We start from the raw sequence: 8,114 nt of genomic DNA, 5'->3' as shown, positions 1-8,114 counted from the left end.
AGTTTAATTATGGAGTTTTGAATGAATGTGTATTTGAGATACCTGGGTAGTAGCAAGGATTGTGGTGTAACAGCCCAGACCATCCGCTAGCACGATATTGTCCGCTTTGACACACAAGGCCTTACGGTTTTGCCTTTGGCGATAGGGATGATAGCCGAAACCCCCTACACTCACTCGTCAAAATGCGTCATGCTAGGGAGAGATATCCACACCCTTATAAGGCATGCTTCGTTCCCCTCCCCAAGCGATGTGGGACCTTACAATCCACCCCTCTAAAGGAGCCCAGCGCCCTCGCTGGCACATCGATCTGGGCTCTGACTCTGATACCATCTGTAACAGTCCAGACCACCCGCTAGCACGATATTGTCCGCTTTGGCACACAATACCTCATGGTTTTGCCTTTGACGATAGGGATGACAATCGAAGTTCCTCATACTCACTCGTCAAAACGCGTCATACTAGGGAGAGGTATCCACACCCTTACAAGGCATGCTGCGTTTCCCTTTCCAACCGATGTGGGACCTTACATGTGGTTTGTCCCGCTTGCTCCGGGTCAATGCTTGAGATACCTGGATAGTAGCAAGGATGGTGGTTCGTCCCGCTTGCTCCAGGTCAGAGATTGTGACGCCTGGGTAGTAGCGGCAGTAATGGTTATTTCACTCGCTCCAGGTTGAGATTTTAAATACCCGCCTGGGTAGTAGCTGCAGTAGTGGATATTTCACTGGCTCTAGGTTGAGCGGATAGTAGCAAGGGGTTGGTAGCTCAAACCTATTTACTCCACGATGGGTGTTTCTGCCATGGTTAGCTACCAGGACGTGTCGGGTTGGCTATATAACCGACAGATGATATCATTAGTCATAGGACAGGCATACATCATTTGTATATATTTGAATTGTTTAGGTTTGCCTATTTATTTTGGATTGTTATATCATATATGCTATGTTACTTGGTTATGTGCTACTTGTTCTACTTGTACCTTATTGTGTATTACTTGCCTGTATTGCTTGTGTTTGTACAACTGAAAGGTCCCTCATGCTGGTGTCGGTTGACACTGAGGACAGTTCTTGTTGAGATGGAGTAATGATATGCTTAATTTAAAATGATGATTATTGAGTAAGGTAATTTGAGCTCCCTGGGTGGACGCAGTGAAGTGATTTCACTTGCTCCAAGTGAGGATATGAAGTATTGATATAGAATTGTTGAGACAAAATAACTGGTGATGGGTTTAGTTTATGATTCTGATTCTGATTTGTTGGAGAGTTAGAAAGTTGGGAAGCATGAGGAAGAGGAATTAGATTTAGCATTCCTTTATAACAGTTGCCTATTTATGGATTAGCGGGAATATAGGATGAATATTGGGTGAGAAGAAGTTTAGGATGCTTAGTGAGTTTTTACTACAATGCATTGTATTTATTTGGCACTTTTTCCGTACTGGGAACCCATGGGTCGGGGGTTATCATTCCGTATATGTATCTTTTGTTTTTCAGATACAGGTCCAGGTGCTCAAAAGTGAGTTGTGGTTCATCTGAGAGACGGCGAAGATCTTTATATTCTCTACTTTATATTTTGCTTAGAATCTCTCCACCTTTATTTTGAAAAGCTTATATTATGTATTGAACTCTTTTGAACTTGCCTATAGAGGCTCTCATGTTTCTTTTGGGAGAGATTAGAAGATACTGTTGTCAACTACATTCATATTGTACCCTAGCCGGTCTAAACTTCGCGGGTCGCGACTAGTGGCTATTTACTTATGTTGTATATCTATATGTTGTCCTTCTCTTACTCTCCTTTATGCCTTTATCTGTGTATCGCTTTCGACTTTACGCTTTATCTTTTAGTTGTCGATACGTGAGCGATACGACTTCGCGATTTCTCTTTTACCCCCTTTTTATTTAATAATTTCTTTCAAATTTGATGATAATTATGTATTATAATCCACCTGAGAGTCGTATCACCGTAATATCATTGACTTATGACTCGAGCATAAGGATATGAATATTAGGGTGTTACACGCCTTGTGCGAGCGAACAGAATTGGAAAATTTTACACCTGTGCATACGCACACCTCTATGCATATGCACACATCTTGAAAATTCTTCTGGGCGTGCGCACGCACACCCCTGTGCATACGCACATGACCCTGTTTTCTTATAAAAATCTTGTTTTCTAGTCTTTCACCTTCCCAACAAGCTTGTAACCTTACGAGACCCTGTTTCAAGCTTATAAACCCCCATTTTCATCCTTTAAGTCTTAAATCAATATAAAATGCCTAGTGATTGAGAAGAAGCTAGGGAAGGGGGTAACTTATGGATGAAGAAAGGGGATATAATGAGGAGTTATGACTAACGATGATGTTATGAGTTGTTGAGGAGGATGGTGGAGTGCTGTGTATGATATGAGCCGAATGACTGTGTATGATATGAGCCAAATGGCTGTTTATAATGATGGTTTATGGCTGATTATGAATTATGAATTTAAGCCGGATGGATGAGATGAATGTTGATTTACGACTGAGAATAAATGCATATGTGCTGAGCTATTGATATTGTGATTGTTGCACTCCACCTATCTGAGATACGAGTTTCTCTGGGTGAAAGCAGTGGCTAGCCACCACGTGCTCCAGGTGAAGACTCGATACTTTGCTGACTCTATGTCGTAAGTGTGGCCGGACACTGTGAAAGTTCCGGATGAGCTCACCCCCATGAATATACACCAGTGAGGGTGTTGGATGTGAATTATGATTATGTTGTGGATGAGTGATAGAGGGACAATCCAATGGTTAGCTACCAGGACTTGTCGGGTTAGCTTTATAATCGACACATGAGACTCATCAGCCACTAGGATAGGTATACATCATATGCATTATATGTGATTTGTTTGGAATGCCTAATTGATTGCATATTTACTTGCTAATTGTCTAACTGCCGTATCTACTTCCTACTTGTGTATTTCTTTGTTTGATATAATTGTGTTTGTATGTCAAATTACTGGTGGCGGTTGGGAGGTTCGAAGGATTTGAAAAGGGGATATTTAGTTAGATTGAAGATCCTTAGTTAGTCTCCTATTTTCATTTCTCATGGTTTAGTATATTTATATGCTTTAATTATGAATTGGGAGTTCTAGGATTGCCTTTGGCTTTCCCAAGACATTACATGTTAGATATTTGGGCACTGTTACCATGCTAAGAACCTCCAGCTATCACCCATGTGGATTTTGTGGTTTTCAGATGTAGGACGTGATGCTCCTCGCTGAGGCATACTGGAGACTTCTATTTTAGCGAAGATTCTTAGCTCTCGGGACTTTATTTTGGTTTTATGTACTTACTTAGATACTTATTATCTCCATTATATATATACTGTATTAACTCCTCTTAGAGGTTATTTTGGAGAAACAGGTTCTGTAACTTGTCTTTTGGGTTCTTTTGGGTTCTCTTACTTTATATATGTATGTATACTTCTATGCTTGGACAAGTTATCTTTCAAACCGAGTCTTGAGTCTTGATGTTTGTATTTTTTTTTGCACTCTCTTGTATATCTTCTCACGTTAGCTTATCCTTTATATGTTTCGTTACGTTATCGATCGGAGTGTTGCGCTTTTCGATTTAACGGTTTTGATTTACCCCTTTTTTCTTCAAAGGCTCCTAGTTATAAACATTTTTCACACTACTATATATACTAAATTTTATTTTTAGAGGTCGTAATACCTCGTCACCTCTGTTTTATGACTTAAGCATAAGACTCTGTGTGGTAGGGTGTTACACCACATATCTAACATATAATGTCCTGGGAAAGTCAAAGGCAATCCTAGAACTTTCAACATATAATTAAAGCTTATAAACATTACTAAACCATAAGAAATGAAGATAGGCAACTAACTAAGGATCTTCAATCTAACTAAAACTTTCATTTCCAGCTCCTCCGAACCTCCCAACCGCCAGCGGAAATTTGATATCGCAAACACAGTTATGTCAAGCAAGGAAATCACAAATAGAAAGCAGATATAGCAGTTAAACAAGTAGCAAGTATGTATGGGGTCAATTAGGCATTTCATGCATATCATGGTACCAACAACAATTTTATCATCAATTTCACCATCAACATGGTACCAACAACAATTTAATCTCACTAACCAAGTCCCCATATCATGCATACAAGCTTCCATCTCAACCTCCAAAAATCACCAACCATATATGTATAATAATACAATTTATTTTAACCAACCATCAACATTAACAATTCAAATCCTATCCTAGGGTCACTAGCCTAAGTTTTCACATTACATTACATTTTAGATACGAGAAATCGAAATCATACCTTGGTCGATTCCTTGCTCAACTCAGAACACTTACAAATTCAATTTTTCCTCAACTTTCAAGGTCCCAAAACCTAACCAATAGATTTTCAAGCATATAGAGCTCCACTTTAAAGCCTTTTCAAAACCTCAATCAAGCTTCAATATACATATACACACTACCTATTCCACAATATCACATCCAAATATAACAACTCAATAACTAAACACAAGACTTCAAGTATTTTACTTAGGGTTGAGAATCTTACCATACCCAAGGATCAAAGGGGTGAGGCTAAGCTTTTCCTTCAAGCTAATTGGATCTTATAACATCAAAAACTCAAAATCTCAACACTTTTTATCCAAAAATTTTGAATTCAAGGGCTGAGAAAACTGAAATAAAATCATGGCTTACCTCTTAAATAAAGTTGTGGGCTTTGTAGAGCTTGACACTGCGGTCACGTGGCCACAAACGGTGCGACAATCGGAGCTTCGGATAAAAAATTATGGTGGATTGAATTTCAAGTGAGGATTTATGTTTTTGGAAGAGTGTTCTTCCCTTCCATGGCGGCTTCAATGTGTTTTGTTGAATGAGGAAGAGAGAGTGAGCTGAAGTTCACTAAGTTAAGTGGGTTAGTTGGACCCACGGGTCCGATTTGGGTCCGATTCAACCGGTTTGGCCCGTTTGGCCCAATCTTGGGCCAAATTCTTTAAAAATAGTGTCAAAATTCTTGTTTTAATTTTTTCTATTATATTAAACCATAAAAATCACATTTTTAATTTTCTAGAATAAATTTTAATTTATGAGTTAACTATTTATTAATTAACCGAGTTTTACATAAAGATTAAACTTAAAGGAATAAGTTAAACCATGATTTAGGTAAATTATCAAAGGTTTCCAAGTTATAAACCTACTTCTAACTTAACCCTTCTCTTTCTGTTTCCTCCAGCCCTCCGAAATATCGGTGGAACTACCCTCATCACTCTTTCGCCAGACAAGGGATATCTCAGTTGCATAGACATATAATACAAACAAGGAAATCACATATAGAAAACAATTACAACAGGTAGAACATATAGCAATTAGACATAGAAAATCAAATAGGCAAACCCATGTAATACAAAATCAAACAAAACAGGCAAATGCATATGATGTATATCTTTTCTACTGGCCGTGAGCTCATGGGTCGGTTACTTTGCCAGAACCCAACACACCCGGTAGCTAACTCGGATATTGTCTCTCTGACATGCCTCCACACTCTTGGGATATAGTGTCCGTCGTATTTCACGGGATAAAGTATTCCCACACTCTTGGAATATAGTGCCTACCACGCTCTTGGAATATAGTATCCGCTACGCTTATGGGATATAGTGCCCGACACACTTTTCAGGGTAAAGTGCTCCCACACTCTTGGGATATAGTGCTTGTCACACTCATGGGATATAGTGCCTGACACACTTTACAAACAGAAAAAAAGTAATGCAACAAGAATGGAACAGAACATACAGTCACAATTCACAATCATAATCATAATCTCCATAATCACTTTCAATCATCACATAATTATTCATGTTCTTCTCATTATAACACCACCTCTTAACCTTCATTACTCAAGCACATAGTTCTTGTCGTCGTCATCATATCTCATCACATATTCAGGGTTTAAGCACTTCTTAAACATAATTAACCACTTCACAATCTTTTTTTTTACCATCAAGTCAACACCCTCTCAAGGTTCACCCCCTTCACTATGATTAAAACTAAGTTTCGGGACATTAGAGAGTAAAAATAGCAGTTTATATATTAGAAAATAGGTTGAAAATCACAAAATCTAATTTTTCCAAAAATAGGGGTCTCGCGTATGCGAGCTCTGTCCGTGTATGCGAGTACATAGGACAGAGGCGAATGGCCGCATACGCATGCCATGTCTCCCGTACGCAGGGTGAAATTTGCTATCTCACGTACGCGAGTTTCCTTAGACAGTGGCAAATTCCCGCATACTCTTTCTATTTGGGTCAAGTGTTTGGGGATTGTTTTGAGTTTGATATATTGTGGTGGAATCTCTAATTCATTGTACTCTTTCTATTTTTCTGAATTTGCTATTGGAGTTCGGAGAAATTGTGCCTGGGATATTTGAGTATTGTTTGCTAGTTTGTTGAGTTTTGTGCTAGAATTGTTAAGATTGACTGATCCTGTTAATTCACTGTGCTATAATTGAATTTGCTGAATTATAATTTTCTGTTGAATTACTGGATGAGATTACTACTGAGTTCATTTGATTAATTTCTGATTGAGTGAATTGTTATGTTAATAATTGATTGCTGCTGAGATTATTTGAAAACTCTTTCATTGTATGGCAATTTACTGTTTTGTTGCTGTTATGTTGAGCTATCTTGCTACTTTTGTTTCATTCGGCTGCATTTTTTAAATTGGTATTGCAAGGTCCTTATTGACGATATTCTGTGTTGATGTGACCTTGCATACCAAATGGTTATCAAATTGCCTCAAAAGCTTTTTAATGAAAAAATTTTTGGTTAATTTTTTGCTTCAATGCTTACTTTCCTAAAATTTTACTTAAATGCATTGAAGTGACTACTTTAAGTTTCTAACATGACTAAAATTTGTGCATTTTGCTTGATTAAGGTTTTTTTTATCTAATTTTGCAAGGTTGACACACTATTTCCCTATGTAACCATCTAATCCATTTTGCTTGCCTTTAAATAGTTTTGAGTTACATTAGGCATGAACCACATATTCTTGATATCAATCTTACAATATTAGTGATTGAAAGTGTTGATGATTGAATATGCTTTGTTTTAAAGTTGTTCTTGTTTGATTCATCATCAATTGCTTACGCTTATGCCTTAATGACATCTCGAACCTTATTTATCTGACTATGTGCACTAAACATATTTTAAATCATTCATTTTGGCATAATGCATAATTTATAAAGTTAGATTGTGAGCTTGTCTATTCTTATCTTTTTTAAAGTTTTTCAATTTTTAAGGGCCATGTTTGCTATGTTACATGACAACTAACTCTTTTTCAACTAACCTTTTTTCTTTTCCTAAGTATATAGCAACCATGTTCCCATACTTTTTTGTTAAATAGACAATGCGACTAACTTTGATTGATGTTATTGATTGGAGTGTGATTTCTGGTTGGCTTTGTTTTGTGACTTCACTCACACATCCAACCAATTCTCTTTCCTCCTTCCACTTCACAAATACTTGGTTATTCGCCTGCGCCTTATGCTCTTTGATGCTTGCTTATATAATCTCTGTTTCATTGTCTTGTGATTACATTTCTCATACCCACTTTTCTTGCTCTTTTATAGGATGAGTGATCCAAAGAAAAAGAGAAAGGAAAAGGCTAAAGCCAAAGGACCGAACAAGCGAAAAAGAAACAGAATTTTAGCAACTGCAACACCAGCACCTAAGCCACAGTAGCCAGTAGCAGCACCACCATCATCATAGCCTGACACCCTAGAGACTCCCTCGAAGTTGAGCGAAGATGATAACCAAGTAGTGGACGTGGAGGTGCCCCAGTCTCACTAACTTGCAAATCCACCGATTGAAGGTGGAGACGGGTAAATCTTCAACATTGTCTTGATTAAACGGAGGACTGTGCATATTTTTAAGTGGGGAGGTCGAGTGACCAGATCGGCTACTGGATGAAAAATTTTTCTTTCAAACACTTCCATTTTGATTTTATTATACTTTCTAGATATTTGTTAGTATTTTGCTATTTTGAGTACTTAGTTAATTGCTTTTATTTTGGTTTATATTTGCATTTTTATTCTGGTTTGTACATGCCTTAGATA

Source organism: Arachis stenosperma, chromosome 3, assembly GCF_014773155.1.
Source record: "Arachis stenosperma cultivar V10309 chromosome 3, arast.V10309.gnm1.PFL2, whole genome shotgun sequence".
NCBI classification, from domain to species: domain Eukaryota; kingdom Viridiplantae; phylum Streptophyta; class Magnoliopsida; order Fabales; family Fabaceae; genus Arachis; species Arachis stenosperma.
The sequence above is the reverse complement of the archived record's forward strand: the minus strand, read 5'-3'. Positions refer to the sequence as shown.